Raw genomic sequence first — 18,655 nt, 5'->3', positions numbered from 1 at the left:
AGAATAATAGTAAAGAGAATGATTTATTTCAGCTTCTATTTCTTTCATTATATTCCCAATGGGTCAGAAGTTTACATACACTCAATTAGTGTTTGGTAACATTGCCTTGAAATTGTTGAACTTGGGTCAAACGTTTCGGGTAGCCTTCCACAAGCTTCCCACAATTAGTTGGGTGAATTTTGGCCCAAATCCTCCTGACAGAGCTGGTGTAACTGACTCAGGTTTGTAGGCCTCCTTGCTCGCACACACTTTTTCAGTTCTGCCCACACATTTTCTATAGGATTGAGGTCAGGGCTTTGTGATGGCCACTCCAATACCATGACTTTGTTGTCCTTAAGCCATTTTGCCACAACTTTGGAAGTATGCTTGGGGTCATTGTCCATTTGGAAGACTATTTGTGACCAAGCTTTAACTTCCTGACTGATGTCTTGAGATGTTGCTTCAATATATCCACATAATTTTCATTCCTCATGATGCCATCTAGTTTGTGAAGTGCACCAGTCCCTCCTGCAGCAAAGCACCCCACAACATGATGCTGCCACCCCCTTGCTTCGCGGTTGGGATGGTGTTCTTCGGCTTGCAAGCCTCCCACTTTCTCCTCCAAACATAACGATGGTCATTATGGCCAAACAGTTCTATTTTTGTTTTATCAGACCAGAGGACATTTCTCCAAAAAGTACGATCTTTGTCCCCATGTGCAGTTGCAAGCCATAGTCTGGCTTTTTTATGGTGGTTTTGGAGCAGTGGCTTCTTCCTTGCTGAGTGGCCTTTCAGGTTATGTCGATATAGGACTTGTTTTACTGTTGTTATAGATACTTTTGTACCTGTTTCCTCCAGCATCTTCACAAGGTCCTTTGCTGTTGTTCTGGGATTGATTTGCACTTTTCGCACCAAAGTAAATTCATCTCTAGGAGACAGAACGCGTCTCCTTCCTGAGTGGTATGACGGCTGCGTGGTCCCATGGTGTTTATACTTTCGTACTACTGTTTGTACAGAAGAACGTGGTACCGTCAGGCGTTTGGAAATTGCTCCCAAGGATGAACCAGACTTGAGGTCTACAATTTTTTTTCTTTGGTCTTGGCTGATTTCTTTTGATTTTCCCATGATGTCAAGCAAAGAGGCACTGAGTTTGAAGGTAGGCCTTGAAATATATCCACAGGTACACCTCCAATTGACTCAAATTATGTCAATTAGCCTATCAGAAGCTTCTAAAGCCATTACATCATTTTCTGGAATTTTACTAGCTGTTTAAAGGCACAGTCAACTTAGTGTATGTAAACTTCTGACCCACTGGAATAGTGATACAGTGAATTATAAGTGAAATAATCTGTCTGTAAACAATTGTTGGAAAAATTACTTGTGTCATGCACAAAGTAGATGTCCTAACCGACTTGCCAAAACTATAGTTTGTTAACAAGAAATGTGTGGAGTGGTTGAAAAACGAGTTTTAATGACTCCAACCTAGGTGTATGTAAACTTCCGGTTGTTTTGGCTAGCTAGATCATTTCATCTTCTGGAGCCAAGGACCATTGTGTTTTTTCATGTGTGCAGTTTTCTGTACGTTGCTTTGGAATGGTTGCTTCAACTGATGGATGGAGGGTTTTTGCAACCAGAAGACTTTCAGCTGCATTTTTGCTGCGTTTGATGTGCTTTTCACCTGTGGTAACCATGGAAACTAAAGACTCAACTAGACACTGGCGCACATGGGATATCCTGTTTCGTCTAAGACCTCAATTCTACTCTGCACCAGGACTGGATGGGATGTTGGACATAGTCAAGCCACACCAGCAAGCCCATGTTTGGACAGGACATCCCAGGAAGCCAGGGAGAATACGGGGAGTGAGGCACAGGCTAAAGAGACTCGCTGCGACAAATGCCGGCAGGTGACAGGTGGAGGACGTGTCGCTCCACCATCCGAGGCAGAGGTCCAGTGCTGCATGAAGATGACAGAGTTGAACCCTTTGTGGGAGAGCGGACAGAGGTCCATTCAATGGGTCAGCAGCCTTCCTTGGTGAAGGGGAGAACTCAGAGGGTGAACTCAACCAAGTGCCCCAAACGGATCTTCCTGAGGTAGTCTCTTTCAAGCCACTCACGCCCAGAAATGTGCATTGTTTACATCTTAATGTATGCAGTCTACTGCCAAAAATAGATGAGATTTGCTTGCTAGCCAGAAAGAGTAATGCAGGGGTTTTATGTTTCACACAGAGATCCTTCCATCAAAGACTCAGAAATAGAAACCTTCCTAATTACCCGAAAGGACAGAAATCAAAGAGGAGTGGACGTGAGTGGACATTGGTTTTAAAATGAGAACTGATTTAAACCATGATCACATGGAAGCAGTTTGACTGGGTATATTATTACTTAAGTGCCAAGCAATCTTGTTAGGGGCTCTGTATAGACCTCCAGACTAGGGGTTCTGTATAGACCTCCAGACCAGAGTGACTTTTATGAGATCCTTGAAAATGAGTGTACTTAGAATATGTGACTTTCTAACCTCTGAAGTGATTCTACTGTGTTATGTAAATACTGATGTACTGAACATGAGCTGCCCCCTGTATAATGCTTGTCTAACTTTTGCTAAACTTTCTGTTTGACTCAGTTGATAAATTAGCCTACTAGAATCTCTGACACTAGTCAGACTGCCATTGATCTCAATATGGTATCAGATAATCACAAGATATCCCAAAGTAGTGTAATTATCAACCATTTCTTAATACACTGCTCTAGGAAAATGAGAAAAACCTGTTAAATTGTCACAATACCATCAGGACCAGATCCCTTAAAAATTATGTCAAAGAACAATTTAATAAACTGCTAGGATAGGTAGACTGGTCTAATGTTATGGAAAGTGAGGGTGTTGATAGAGCATAGGAACTCTTCCAAGGTATATTTCTCAGTACTGTGGACAAGCTGGCACCCCTAAGTGATGAGGATCAAACAAAGGACAGAACCCAGGATCAGTAGGGAAATCTTCCTTCCATCACCATGAGAAACAATGCTCTAAAAGACTTCAAGAGGTCAAAATGGCCAGATTCCTTCACTCAACACAAACACCTAAGGAATACAGTTCAAAGATCCAGGGCCCTCATTTATCAATGTTGTGTAGAAAAGCTTCTAAACGAACTCGTACGAAGAACATTTAGAATGTTCGCAAGTACAAAAAAGTTGGTATTTATCAAATGCTCGTACGCTTGATTTACACACACCTGTAAGTATTTTGCCTTGATAAATCAGACACAGTCTAAAACACTGTGCTAGTGCACGTGAAGTCTCATTTACATAAAGAACTGCCCTAAATGACCATTTAGGGTCACAAACCTTCCCTTTAAAGCTGCAAGAAATGTCACTAATTTCTGTCCGCCAACATAGAGAAATCAAAGAAGACAAAGAAAAAAAAACTTTTCGGACGCAGAAATTGAACATTTGATCACCGCAGTGGGAGCAAGACAAGCCATACTTTTTGGAGCCCTCAGCAATGGCTTGACAAATAAGAGAAAAAATATTGCCTGGGAGCAGGTTACAGCTGTGGTAAATTCTGTCTCATCTGAGTGCAGGACAGTTAACGAAATTAGAAAGAAATGGTTTGATTTGAAAACCAAAAATGCAAAAAATAATAATTATCCACAAAAGGGAAATAAGTGCAACAGGAGGGCAGAGTGACTCTTCACTGTCTGCTATGGACCAGCGCATTGTTGGATAGACCTCAGTGTCTGGCACCATTTGTGATGGTGATACTGATGACCCTCTCCCAGACCCTGAAGGAATACCAGACACACCAACTGATGATAAGTCAAGCTTTATTTTCGCAACCATATTCAGACATGAAATCTTGACAGATGTGGGTGATTTGCCTGACCCCCTCATCCCCAGGCCTACCAGGAGGGTGTCCTCTTTGGTGAGCGCTTCAAGACTGACGCAGTCCTGAAACAACAAGAAGAGAACAACATATACTCTTGAGGATGTATGCAACGGCTTGAGAGAGATAAATCAATCATTGAAAGAACTTGTTGATTGTGTCAAACATGTGAGACAATAAATTCTGGTGCAATGTAAATGTGTTTTCCTTGTTGATTTGATTACAATATTTGGAAGAACAGATACCTAAAACCGATATTGACTATTGTCCTCAGTGCCAGGGCTACGGGTGGTGGGAAACACTCCCTGTCAGGCATGGGCTCATCGGGTCTGGGTGGATCATTCAGTGGAATTCTGTTTTTGATTGCAATGTTGTGGAGCACACTGCAAGCCTTGACAATGTAGCAAACCTAAAAAGGAAATTGCACATTGTATTACATTCACGTAATGGCATTTGAAGGAATGACATTTCAGAGGCAAACCTTGCTAGGCTGTTATTGCAGTGTGCCTCCTGTCCCAGACAAGCACAGCCAACACCCTTTCAGCAGGCCTATGGTGCGCTCCACTGTTGTTCTTGTGCATGCATGGGCTTGGTTGTACCTGGCCACTTGTTGGTTTGAGGGGTTTGTGAGGGGAGTCATCAGCCATGTGTTTAATGGGTAGCCTCAGTCTCCTGCAGTTATGAACACAACATTCAGATATTGTTTCCTAGTAGAGGTCTAACATGGCAAATAAAACCTTGCAAATAAAACATGTCACTTACCAATAAACCGTCCATCCTCAACAGCTCCTTCCTGGAGGTTAAGGCCTACTGAACTGCTCTGCACAATGAATTATTAATGTGTCCAACCTGGCCATTTGTCCACTAAATTCAACAAATCCAAATGTGAATCACAGATGACCTGCACATTGACAGAATGGAAACCTTTTCTGTTGACGAAGTTGAATTCGTTCAATGATGGTGCTTTTATTGCTATGTGGGTGCAGTCAATTGCTCCAATGACATTGGGAAATCCAGCTATGGTATGGAAATCCCTTTTCACTCTGGCCTGTTGCACAGCAGTGTACAGAAACTGTATGTATTGTGGGGTCAGTGAAATAATACCATGAAGGACTGCAGGCAATATTCGGCTCATGGTTGGTTGTGAAATGCCAGACTGATCCGCAATCTCCCGTTGGAATGTTCCAGTGGCCAAAAATCCCAGGGTGGAGAGGACATGGGATGGCATTGGTGCGATTCGTCTCCCTTTCTAATACTGGGGAGAGTTGGTTGCAGAGATACAATAAAATATGCCTTGGAAAACGAAATCTACTAATAAGCCAAGTATCGCTCTCAGCAAAAAATCTGCACGCTCATTGAAAACACGCTCCCTGCGTAATGCAGCTTGTGCCAGATCCTCTAGCAATGCAAGATTTGCCATTTTGGAAAAGTCACAATGCCTCAGTGTAGGCGTTTTATATTATTTAACTGGTTTAACAAAATTGCCTCCAACCGTACATTCCACTCTCTTTTTAATTGACTTTATTATTCAATTAGGCTTAAATGGTTTCATGTTTATGAATTCGATAGCACCCTGAGAAAACTATTAGTAGCTTAAGAGTCTATAAAATAAATACATGAATAAACTATTAATGTATTATCTTTTTTCGTCATAGTTTATGATTTGGTCCAGTATGTCAACCCTTTCTCCATTTGGTGGGTGGTATTTCATTAGCAGTTAGACTTTTCCACCACAAGGTGCTGGTCCGAGGTGTGCTTAAATTTACACAAATTCTCAAGTATATGTACAAATTGATAAATCCCACACTTTGCTTAGAAATGATCGCATGCATGGTTTACGTGTTCGTACGCAACATTAATAAATGAGGCCCCAGGACAATAAAAACGACCCCAGGGACCTCTGGAAGACTTTCAAGGACCTAGGCAGTAGCAACAAGCCAAAAACTAAGTCAAACAGCATTGGACTGAACATCAATGGTACTGTAACCTTTGACAGAGCACAGGTGAGTGATCATTTAATGACTTTTTCTCCACTATTGCCAGCAACCTTGTTGACAAACTCCCAGAATGCTCTGGCACCTTTGGAAACCAACATATACAAACCTATTATTCAGCTAAGGGCATCTCCGAAGGACAGTTTGCGGTTTCCCAGGTTTCAACTTCAGATGCTACAAAGATGCTTAAAGATCTAGACAAACAGAAAGCCACAGGACTGGATAACAGTGACATCCCAGCTAGATTCCTGAGTGATGCTGCTGATCATATTGGACCTTATGTAACATACATCATCAATCTTTCCATTCAACATGGAAAGGTACCACCAGAGTTGAAACATGCAAGAGATGTTCCTATATACAAGAAAGGAAGCAAAGTTGAACAAAGGAACTATAGACCAGTGTCAATCTTGAGTTTGTTGTTGAAGGTTTTAGAAAGAGCACTCCATGAACAGATCATAAAGTACATTGATGACCATAACATTTTATATGACCTTCAGTCCAGTTTTAGACAATCCTATTCTACTGATACTTGTTTAATATAAATGACAGATTTTATCAAGCAAGTAATTGACAAGGGCAACTTCTGTGGTATTGTCATGCTTGACCTACTATAATATTTTGAACCATAATATTTTGTTGTACAAACTGAAAGCATTTGGTTTTGCACCGACTCCTTACTATGGGTGGTCATACTTAATTGATAGGGTCCAAAGGGTGGATGTGGGCTGGACACTGTCTGATGCTAAGGAGATAAACGGTAGTATCGCCCAGGGGAGCATTTTGGAGCCTTTGCTTTCTTTGCTCTACATAAATGATATGGACTCTGCCTGTTCATGCCCTCTGTTCTGGATGATTCTGCCCTCTTGGTTTCACATAAGAAAAATGATATTGTTGAAAAGACCCTATGCAGCAAACTGACTAAAGTTAGTAAGTGGTTATCCAACAGCAAACTGTCTCTGCATTTAGGAAAGACAGAATGTATCCCTTTTGGTTCTAAACACAAAGTGAGAAACTCTTCCAACTTCTTGGCCAAGTGTAATGGTGTAGAGGTGAAGGAAAATGCTCTGCTACATACTTTGGATGTGAACTGGACCAACACATGACAGGTGAACTCATGGCTCTGAAGGTCATTGGGAAGGTTCACTCCAGGAAAAAGTTTCTAGCAAGGGTAGCCAAGTTCCTGGATACAGAGACTATGAGGACCCTGGCAATATCTCTGACACAGGCCACTATGACTATGCTTGTATCGCATGTTTCAGAGGCATAACAAAAAAACGTAAGTACAAATTTAAATGGCCCTAATCAAACTAATGAGAAATATGCTCATGCTCAGCCCTAGGACGGAACTGAACTGACTTCCAGTTGATCTCTGGGTGGTGCAAATCAAACTGTTGATGTTTTTTAAAAAGTTATACATGACCTTGCCCCTAATTACCTGTCTGGTTATTTTAATTTCATTAGACTCTCATAGCCATCACACCAGAGCCAGTGTTGCTAATATCAGACTCCTGCGCTATAGGAGCATGGCTGGAAAAAGCTATTTCCTTAACACTGGTTCAGAGGAATGGAATGATGTACCAAACCATATAAAATCCATCCCTACACTAGGGCGTTTTAAGATAAAGCTTAAGAAATGGTTTATGGGCAAAATGCTTTAAAACTGCACAGGCTTAAATAAAGTATAATTGTTTCCAGAACGTTACTTGGTAATCTATTTTATTTGTTTTACGGTTTCCTCCCTATTGACGAGATGTATTTTGTTTTCATGTTATAATCTTCTGTATATTTTGTTTTCATGTATTTACATGAGGACCACAATGAAGATACTTAATGTCATCCTCGATTATTTTAATGGCATAGTGCCATATCCACATGTGTAGTTGTATTGTTTTAAAATGGTCAAATAAATATCATCAAAACTCTCATCTGTGGCTGATGAGCATTAGCCCATCCAAAGGGAGGCAAAAGCAGCTGAAAGCAGGACAGATCTCCTCCCCCTGCTTTCCCTTGCATCACACTGCAACAATCTATTTCAGAAGGAAAGTTGTCACTGTCTGGTATATGATCAATGTGTCTACACTACCTCTCCAATAATACTCTTCCACACTAAATCCATATTATCGGGTCAGATGATCCATGTACAGTCTAGCCCCATTGAAGGGAATTTACATCAGATGAGCCATCAATGTTTAAAATATAAAAGTCCTACAATTAATTTGGTAATTACACCGTTTTACGATTGACTTTAATAAAATACATAAATCAAAAATAAAATAAATACAATTATTCTGATATCTGTCCCTTTCTACTAGTTTATTTTTTACTCGGTCCTTCGAAGTAAACTAACCAGTGAGCTCATCGTCCATTAGCTCTCTACAGGTGATTGGTGCCACTCGCTGTCCAATCACAAACAGTCTGTTTGCCAACGCAAAGTTATGGCTTGGTCAGCTGTAAGTAACCTTTTGGGTGAACTGATTTTTCGCTACAGCTAGCTAGTTATCCCTTCCGAGTAAGTTACCCGACGTTGACAGCAAACTACTGAAACAACACACATAAAATGTTGCTACAGTCTAAATACCGCATAGTGTTTGTGGATTGCGTGCAAGATAGCTGTACTAACCCAGCAAGAACTATGTATGCGCGGTTTGCAATGGATAATGTTCGCTAGCTAAGTATGCTATTGCTAGCTGGAATATTCGTCATGTCGACTAGTTATCATCCTCCCTGGTAAGTAAATGTTCTTGTTTTGTCTCTTAGATCCTGTAACTATTCTAGCTACATTGAGTAACAGGTTTTAATAATTTACGTTTTTGAATGTAGTTAGCCAATACAATTAGACGTAGCCAAGACAATCGACGCCCATGCTGTTTTAAATCACAACCCTCGTTAACGCTACCCCAACACCATATTCGCTGAGGACAAACATTGAAAAATATTTCGTAATAGCAGATTTTATAGTGGGTGGAACTCTACTAGAAGTTGGCTGGCTACTGTGCTGTTTGCAGGTCAACAGCTGTCTAATGTACTTTTTGATGACCGCTAATTAAGCTAGTTACAAATTAGCCAACCATTCGTAACCAAGTCAAGCGACCAAAGCGTAAATCTCACTAGCTAACTTTAGCTAGTTAATGTTGTAGCTACCAGTTTTGTGTCCGTCTCTAACTAACAAACGTTTGGTACATTTGATTCCCACTTGTCTGGAATCTGGTTGCGGCCAGCTCATTTACTCAAATGGTCTTCTCTGTCTGCAGTTTTATTATCGACAGCAAAGTAACATTCGTTTAGTTTACATTTTCTTGGCCGTCATTTGAGGGCGGGTTGTCGTCGACTATTTGGTGGCGCTGTTTCCAAATATTTTTAAACAAGGTAGACAACAGGAGTGGGCAAACAAGCAAGGTGGGCAGAGCCAAGAGCGAGCTAGCAAGGTCCTATTGGCGCGTTCTAGCATGTTATTGCATATTTCCGTTCGAGAACGCCTACTCAAATGCGCATTTGCAGTAACTCGATTCGCCCTTGTGCTCTTAAACGCATTTTACTTAGGCAAAGGGTAAAGTCAACAAAACTTAGTCCATTCTGTTCATAACAAAGCTGTATTGAGATCAAATGTTTCGTGGATGAGAACATTTGCAGAATGTCGGCCAAAATCCATCTTGCCCAATCTTCTCCCACTGCCGCCCACTGGGCATCCTTTCATCACCATATTTGGTGTTGAGTGGAAACGCCAACAGGATGCGTCAGATTTATACAAAGTGAACAATCTGGGTCATTGTTCTATATGTGCTGTTGCTCTCTCATTGACTGGCTAGTGGCTACTCATGCACATGGCTTGGCTACATGAAATCTAGCTAGTAACTGTAGGGTCAGTGCTATCCGGTCTCGCAAAGACCGAATAGAGGGGTAAAAAAAAAAAGCAGACATCCCTTTGAACATGGTGGAGTTATTAATTACACTTTGGATGGTGTGTCAATACACCCAGTCACTACAAGATACAGGCTTCCTTCCTAACTCAGTTGCCGGAGAGGAGGGAAACTGCTCAGGGATTTCACCATGAGGCCAGTGGTGATTAAAAATAATAATACAATTACAGAGTTTAGTGGGGATAGAAAACTGAGGATGAATAATTTTTTTTAAAGAATAATGGCCAAATATTGTACAATCCAGGTGTGCAAAGCTCTTGGACTTTCCCAGAGACTCAGTTGTTCGCTGCCAAAGGTGATTGTAACATGTATTGACTCAGGGTTGTGGAAACTTATGTAAATTAATTCTGTATTTCATTTTAAATAAATTTTCTAAAATGTCTAAAGATTTTCATATTGTCATTAAGGGTTATTGTGTGTCGCTGGGTGAGGGGGAAAGAAATGTAATCCATTTTGAATTCGGGCAGTAACAAGTATTTACATTTACATTTTAGTCATTTAGCAGACGCTCTTATCCAGAGCGACTTACAGTAGTGAATGCATACATTTCATTAAAAATGTGTATTTTTAACCCACAACCCTGGCGTTGCACACACACCATGCTGGCGTTGCAAACACCATGCTCTACCAACTAAGCCACCGGGAACAAACCCATTGACCTTTTCCACATTTTGTTAGGTTATATCCTTATTCTAAAATGTATTAAATATTTTTTTACCCCTCAATCTACATATAATACGCCATTATGACAAAGCAAAAACAAGTTTTTAGAAATGTTAGGTAATTTATATATTTTTTTCAATATCACATTTACATAGGTATTCAGACCCTTTACTCAGTACTTTGTTGAAGCACCTTTGGCAGCAATTACAGCCTCGAGTCTTCTTGGGTATGACACTACAAGCTTGGCACACCTGTATTTGGGGGGTTCTCCCATTCTTCTCTGCACATCCTCTGAAGCTCTGTTATGTTGGATGGGGAGCGTTGCTGCACAGCTATTTTCAGGTGTCTCCAGAGATGTTCGGTCGGGTTCAAGTCCGGGCTTAGGCTGGCCCACTCAAGGACATTCAGAGACTTGTCTTGAAGCCACTCCTGCATTGTCTTGGATGTGTGCTTAGGGTCGTTGTCCTGTCGGAAGGTGAACCTTCAACCCAGTCTAGGTCCTGAGTGCTCTGGAGCAGGTTTTCATCAAGGATCTCTTTTTACATTGCTCCGTTCATCTTTCCCTCGATCCTGACTAGTCTCGCAGTCCCTGCCACTGAAAAACATCCCCACAGCATGATGCTACCACCACCATGCTTCACTGTAGTGATGGTGCCAGGTTTCCTCCAGATGTGACACATGACATTCAGGCCAGAGTTCAATCTTGGTTTCATCTCACCAGAGAATCTTGTTTCTCATGGTCTGAGAGTCTTTAGGCGCCTTTTGGCAAACTGCAGGTGGGCTGTCATGTGCCTTTTACTGAAGAGGGGCTTCCATCATCTGACCTCTCTACCATAAAAGGACTGATTGGTGGAGGGCTGCAGAGATAGTTGTCTCCCATCTCCAAAGAGGAGCTTTAGAGCTCTGTCAGTGACCATCGGTTCTTGGTCACCTCCCTGACCAAGGCCATTCTCCCCCGATTGCTCATTTTCTCTCTGTGTCATTCTCAAAACTTTTGGCCAAAAGTTTTGAGAATGACACAGAGAGAAAATGACTTTACCCCAGTCCTCAGCAGTCTAATCCCTGTACCTGTTGCAGAATATCAGTCTGTCCCTGATGGTTGTCCTGGAGAGAAGTGGCTTCTTTGCTGCCCTTCTTGACACCAAGCCATCCTCCAAAAGTCTTTGCCTCACTATGCGTGCAGATGCACTCACACCAGCCTGCTGCCATTCCTGAGCAAGCTCTGTACTGGTGGTGCCCCGATCCTGCAGCTGAATCAACTTTAGTAGATGGCCCTGGCGCTTGCTGGACTTTCTTGGGCGCCCTGAAGCCTTCTTCACAACAATTGAACCGCTCTCCTTGAAGTTCTTGATGATCCGATAAATGGCTGATTCAGGTGCAATCTTACTGGCAGCAATATCCTTGCCTGTGAAGCCCTTTTTGTGCAAAGCAATGATGACATCACGTGTTTCCTTGCAGGTAACAATGATTGACAGAGGAAGAACAATGATTCCAAGCACCACCCTCCTTTTGAAGCTTCTTGTCAGTTATTCAAACTCAATCAGCATGACAGAGTGATTGAAAGCCTTGTCCTCGTCAACACTCACACCTGTGTTAACGAGAGAATCACTGACATGTCAGCTGGTCCTTTTGTGGCAGGGCTGAAATGCAGTGGAATTATTTTTCTGGGATTCAGTTAATTTGCATGGCCAAGAGGGACTTTGCAATTAATTTCAATTCATCTGATCACTCTTCATAACATTTTGGAGTATATGCAAATTGCCGTCATACAAACTGAGGCAGCAGATGTGAAAATTTATATTTGTGTCATTCTCAAAACTTTTGGCCACGACTGTAGAAAGACTCTTGGTGATTCCAAACTTTTTTCATTTTAAGAATGATGGAAGCCACTGTGTTCTTGGACCTTCAATGCTACAGAAATTGTTTGGTACCCTTTCCCAGATCTGTGCCCTGACCCAATCCTGTCTCGGAGAATTGCTTCAACCTCATGGCTTGGTTTTTGCTCTGACATGCACTGTCAACTGTGGGACCTTATATAGACAGGTGCATGCCTTTCCAAAATCATGTCCAATCAATTGAATTTACCACAGGTGGACTACAACCAAGTTTAGAAACTCAAGGGTGCACCTGAGCTCAATTTCAAGTCTCATAGCAAAGGGTCTGAATACTTTATATAAATAGGGTATTTCTGTTTTTTATTTGTAATAAATTTGCCAAAATTTCTAAACCTGTGGTCTATTGTGTGTAGATTGCTGAGGATTTTTATTTATTTAATCAATTTTAGAATACGGCTGTAATGTTACAAACATAACAAAATGTGTAAATATATTATGTTCTTTATTTATATTGATCTTCTTTATTGGTCTTCATCATCATCCAACCTCAGTACCACTGCCTTCAGAACAGCCCAGGTTATAGATAGACCACTGCGCCACTCGGGAGCCATAAACTAAGGCACTGCATCTCAGTGCTAGACTCGTCACTACAGACCCTGGTTCGATCCCGGGCTTTATCACAACTGGCCGTGATCGGAGTCCCATAGGGTGGCGCACAATTGGCCCAGCTTCGTCCAGGTTAGGGGAGGATTTGGCTGGGGTAGGCCGTCATTGTAAAATAAGAATTTGTTCTTAACTGACTTGCGTAGTTAAAATAAATGTAAACTATTTAAGTTCCCTGTGTTTTTAAAGATCCTGAACACTGAAAATCATGTTTTTCAAAAAATTGGAACGTATTTGAATGAAACCAGTTAAAAGTAGGGTGACCCAAGAATGAAAAATGACTGAAGCTGGTACATTGATCAGGTTGGCTCATAAAGTTACTGGTCGCCCTCCCCAAGTCAAACACTTAGTAATGCCTGCCTCCTGAATCTATGGATTTACTTCCAGCTTATACAACGTCACATAAGCTGGAAATGTAATACACCAATGCTAGCATCATAATATCTTACCTAATTTTAAATACAGTACCAGTCAAAAGTTTGGACACACCTACTCAGTCAAGGGTTTTTCTTTGTTCTATTTTCTACATTGTAGAATAATAGTGAAGAAATCAAAACTATGAAATAACACACATGGAATCATGTAGTAACCAAAAGTGTTAAACAAATCAAAATATATTTTAGATTCTTCAAAGTAGCCACCCTTTGCCTTGATAACAGCTTTGCACACTCTTGGCATTCTCTCAACCAGCTTCACCTGGAATGCTTTTCCAACCGTCTTGGAGTTCCCACATATGCTGAGCACTTGTTGGCTGCTTTTCTTTCACTCTGCGGTCCAACTCATCCCAAACCTTCTCAATTGGGTTGAGGTTGGGTGATTGTGGAGGCCCAAAAAAATTATAGTTACGCCATCTCATCTGGTTAGCAAGTAGTGTATCACTGCAGAATGTGGTAGCCATGCTGGTTAAGTGTACCTTGAATTCTAAATAAATTACTGACGGTGTCACCAGCAAAGCACCATCACACCTCCTCCATGCTTCATGGTGGGAACCACACATGCCGAGATCATCTGTTCCCCTACTCTGCATCTCAAAGACACAATGGTTGGAACCAAAAATCTCAAATTTGGACTAATCAGACCAAGGAACAGATTTCCTCCAGCCTAAAGTCCGTTGCTCGTGTTTCTTGGCCCAAGCAAATTCCTTATTCTTATTGGTGTCTTTAGTGGTTTTTTTGTAGCAATTTGACCATGAAGGCCTTATTCACGCAGTCTCCTCTGAACAGTTGATGTCTGTTGCTTGAACTCTGAATCATTTATTTGTTGCTGTAATTTGAGGTGCAGTTAGCCTGTTATGGATAGGGGGCAGTATTTTCACGGCCGGATAAAAAACGTACCCGATTTAATCTGATTATTACTCCTGCCCAGAAACTAGAATATGCATATAATTATTAGCTTTGGATAGAAAACACGCCAAAGTTTCTAAAACTGTTTGAATGGTGTCTGTGAGTATAACAGAACTCATTTGGCAGGCCAAAACCTGAGAAGATTCCAAACAGGAAGCGCCCTCTCTGACCATTTATTGGCCGCCTTGATCATCTCTATCCAAAACAGGGGATCTCTGCTGTAACGTGACACTTCCTACGGCTCCCATAGGCTCTCAGAAGGCGGCAAAAAGCTGAATGATGTCTTTGCAGGCCCTGGCTGAAAAACACTAGCGCATTTAGATAGTGGTCGAACAGAGACTGGAGGCGCGTGCACGAGGCGACACCATGTTTTTATTATTTCGTCTTTGAACGAAAACAACGACTCCCGGTTGGAATATTATCGCTTTTTTACGAGGAAAAATGGCATAAAAATTGATTTTAAACAGCGGTTGACATGCTTCGAAGTACGGTAATGGAATATTTAGAATTTTTTTGTCACGGAACGCGTCGGGCACGTAAACCTTCGTCACCCTTGGATAGTGTCTTGAACGCACGAACAAAACGCCGCTATTTGGATATAACTATGGATTATTTTGAACCAAACCAACATTTGTTATTGAAGTAGAAGTCCTGGGAGTGCATTCTGACGAACAACAGCAAAGGTAATCCAATTTTTCTTATAGTAAATCTGAGTTTGGTGAGGGTCAAACTTGGTGGGTGTCAAAATAGCTCGCCATCACAGGCTAGCTATCTACTCAGAATATTGCAAAATGTGCTTTCACCGAAAAGCTATTTTAAAATCGGACACCTCGATTGCATAAAGGAGTTGTGTATCTGTGATTCTTAAAATAATTGTTATGTTTTTTGTGAACGTTTATCGTGAGTAATTTAGTAAATTCACCGGAAGTGTTCGGTGGGAATGCTAGTTCTGAACGTCACATGCTAATGTAAAAAGCTGTTTTTTGATATAAATATGAACTTGATTGAACAAAACATGCATGTATTGTATAACATAATGTCCTAGGCGTGTCATCTGATGAAGATCATCAAAGGTTAGTGTTGCATTTAGCTGTGGTTTTGTTTTTTGTGACATATATGCTAGCTTGAAAAATGGGTGTCTGATTATTTCTGGCTGGGTACTCTGCTGACATAATCTACTTTTAGCCAAGAGAGACTGGCATGTTTCTGCCCTAACAATGGGAGTAGTCCCAATGTGGGAAGGCAGGCAACAAGCTTATGCCCAAAATAAGCCCATAGAAACACATTGGACTTATTTTGGCGAGAGTAAATCCTTGTGCTTCGCCTCCAACTCTCTGATACTATGCATGCATACAAATACTGGACATTTTTCCTTAAGAGCTTAATGGAAACTTGCAACAAGTGCAAGCCTATTGTCTTACAGTCAAAGGCTATGGCCTATTATTGAACATGTAATGAAGCAGCTAATAAAACGTACTTTTCAAACATTTGCCCAAATGCAATTCACGGAAAACACAGTTCTAAACTGTGCAGCTAATGCGAGCAGTTCCATATATGACAGAGATTAAAATCTCCATTAGAAATGTAAAGGGGGAATCTAATAGCAATTACTATAATGGGTTGCTAATATGACTAGGATTGTGCCTTTTGGCTTCTGGACAACAAAAGAAAGTTGACATAAAAACCAATAGAACAGGAGAAAATTGCTGGTTAATAGCATGAGGAAGTCTTTATAAAATAATTGCCTCCAAGTTTCTACGGTTGGATTTTCACAAGGCTACTTTTCAGCAAGGTAGACACCTCATTATTTGAAGTAAAGTAAAACGTTCAGGTTTCAAACAATTATACTGCCTCAAGCTCACATTGCAAAGTGGTGGGTGATGCGCTGATAGTCAACGGTTGGCAGGCTATAGCCTATGCATCTGAATGGGAGGTGTGCTTTACAAGTTGAGATTGAGAAATAAAAATAGTTCCTCCATTCTAAAACTGATGCAACTCTGTTTAGGGTTGGAGTGTTTTCACTAGCTGTGGTTGCTGACGCGTATAGGGTTGAATCATCCGCATACATAGACAAACAGGCTTTGTTTTAATGCCCGTGGTAGGTCATTAATAAAAATAGAAAAGAGTAGCGGGCCAAGAGAGCTGCCCTGCGGTACCACACTATGTTGAACATTAGAGAAGCTTCCATTAAAGAATGACATATAGATTCAGAACTGAGGTTGAATAGCCATAACAAGTTTTTTTTTTTTTTTTTTCAACAACACGTTATGGTCAATAATATCAAAGGCTGTACTGAAATCTAACAGTGCAGCTCCCACAATGTTCTTATCAATTTCTTTCAACCAATCAGTAATTTGTGTTGAGTGCCGTTCTCTATAAGCATGCTGAAAGTCTATTGTTCATTTGTTTGGAGAAATAGCATTTTATCTGGTCAAACACCATTTCTTTCCTAAAGTTTGCTAGGCGTCGGCAGCAAGCTGATTGGTCAGCTGTTAGAACCAGTAAAGGGTGCTTTACCATTTACCATTCTTGTGTGGGTTGTCTTGCAGTTGATGTAGCTTGTGTCATTGGGTCTAATCATGATGATTGGGGGGGTTTATTTCACTTTTCATCTCCTTTTGTCTTTCCACTATCATCAAACTAATGAATTTTTTTTATTTATTATTCAACATATACTGTCTGTCTGCACAGCTTTCCAGGCAACCATCACAGGAGGAATGCTGTAATAAAAAAACAGCTTTCCAAAGGCAAAGAAGGATATGGCATGAAGTCTGAAGACAGACCCGACATACTGTAAGTCATTTATTCATATCAAATCTGCATTAATTGAGCATTTCAGGCACACACAAATTCCAAATACAAACATTGAAAGGTTTCACAAGTGCCTGAACAAATGTTGCATATTTCAATTTCAGCACTTGAAAACATTTAAATTCACTACATATTTAACAAACATTTGCCTTTTCAAAAACATTACAGGCTACGCAGACAGGCTTCTGGATCTCTTGGAATAATGTCCCCCTTGATACAGTGCCATATGTGGGGAAGCTGTGCGAGCTATCTCCCCAGTGTAAGAGGCCTGACAAGCAGGCCATAGCTGGATTGTCTCCCGCTTCAGTCTTGGGGGGGGGGTATGTGACTGACGCCTGCTTGATTGAAGCGGGGTACATGGGTCCCCCTCCTCTCCCCCCACCTTAGTAATTCACTTTACTTGATATGATATCACATTATTTTGTTACTTTTTATATTATTTTTCAAGCATTCGGACTGGAGATATGAGTTACAAATTGAACTAATCAATGGGTCCTGCGCACTGTAGGGACACAAGGGTGGCCGAGTGCCTATACTCGGCTTATGGCTGTAATTATATTTTTATGTCAAATGTCTCAACATTATTTCTCACTTTTTTTCATGTTGATCAATATTTTGGATATGCTAGCCTATTGTAAATGATCAAATGTCTGATCAATACATACAATTCTGAATATAGTCATTTATAATGCTAATGCAGAGGCACCAATAAATTGTCCCGTACACGTATTGTATGCTGTTTTCATGTACATTCCCTTACGTCTAAGCTTCTAAGGTGATTCAGGCTTTACAAACTGTTGAGAAGAAGTGTGTCAGTGAACTATATTCTGTAATTTAATAATGTAATTTAATAATGCAATTGTGTATTGCTGCTGTTCGTCAGATATCCAACAGTCTTATGATCAACTCAGAGCATCTTGCAGAGAAAATGGGTTGATGCATACGATTTAGGCTTGGAATGACATGGCCCATTGTTTACCTTTTTACCTGGCAATGCCACATGCATTGATCTGATTTTCTGTAATATACCATTGCAATGCTTAAAAGCCAGATCAATGCCAGTGGGCTGGACAGACCATAATATTGTGACCATAACCATGAACACCAAGGTTCCAAAGAAACCCCCTAGGATTGTGGTCAAGAGAAATTTTAAAACTTTTAATTATGAGCTATTTCTAAATGATTTGGCTGCTGTACCCTGGGAGCTGATTTATCTAGAGGATGATTTAAATCACGCTACAGAATGTTTTATTGATTTGCTCACTGAGGTTATGGACCATCATGCCCCTATAAGAAAGAGTACAGTTGGTGCTCGTCCATCTCCATGGATTGATGATGAACTGGGTGAGGCTTTTTCTCAAAGAAATATGTTAAAAGTCTTAGCAGCCAAATCAAAATCAGAAATTGATGAACATAATTATAGAACATTGCGTAATTATGCAGTTAAATTGAATCGAAGGGAAAAAAAGTTATTTTTCAACAATGCTTTTATTGATTGTAAAAATGATTCTAAAAAGGTATGGAATACAGTTAAGGGTTTACTTGGTACATCTATCTCATCATGCCCATC

General features: G+C 40.7%; 1 protein-coding gene and 1 long non-coding RNA gene across 3 annotated transcripts in view; one reads left to right on the top strand and one right to left on the bottom strand.

The window, feature by feature from the left end:
- Positions 1 to 3,780: 3,780 nt before the first annotated feature.
- LOC115148280 (uncharacterized) lies at positions 3,781 to 4,310 on the bottom strand. The gene is made up of 2 exons (XR_003866627.1): positions 4,102 to 4,310; positions 3,781 to 3,921 (listed from the first exon to the last, which is right to left on the bottom strand). It is a non-coding gene; the product is annotated as an uncharacterized LOC115148280 (long non-coding RNA).
- Positions 4,311 to 8,271: 3,961 nt separating this feature from the next.
- LOC115153988 (enhancer of polycomb homolog 1) overlaps positions 8,272 to 18,655 on the top strand; it is an 80,050-nt gene continuing 69,666 nt past the window's right edge. The window contains exons 1-2 of one of the 2 annotated variants that reach the window (XM_029699746.1): positions 8,272 to 8,580; positions 16,966 to 17,067. The gene's annotated coding sequence lies outside the window, so the exon portion shown is untranslated. Of the gene's footprint in view, positions 8,581 to 16,585; positions 17,068 to 18,655 lie in introns of those variants that run through there. The other variant, XM_029699754.1, reaches the window with a different exon arrangement.

This window comes from Salmo trutta, chromosome 2 (assembly GCF_901001165.1).
Source record: "Salmo trutta chromosome 2, fSalTru1.1, whole genome shotgun sequence".
NCBI classification, from domain to species: domain Eukaryota; kingdom Metazoa; phylum Chordata; class Actinopteri; order Salmoniformes; family Salmonidae; genus Salmo; species Salmo trutta.
The sequence above is the reverse complement of the archived record's forward strand: the minus strand, read 5'-3'. Positions and strand labels throughout refer to the sequence as shown.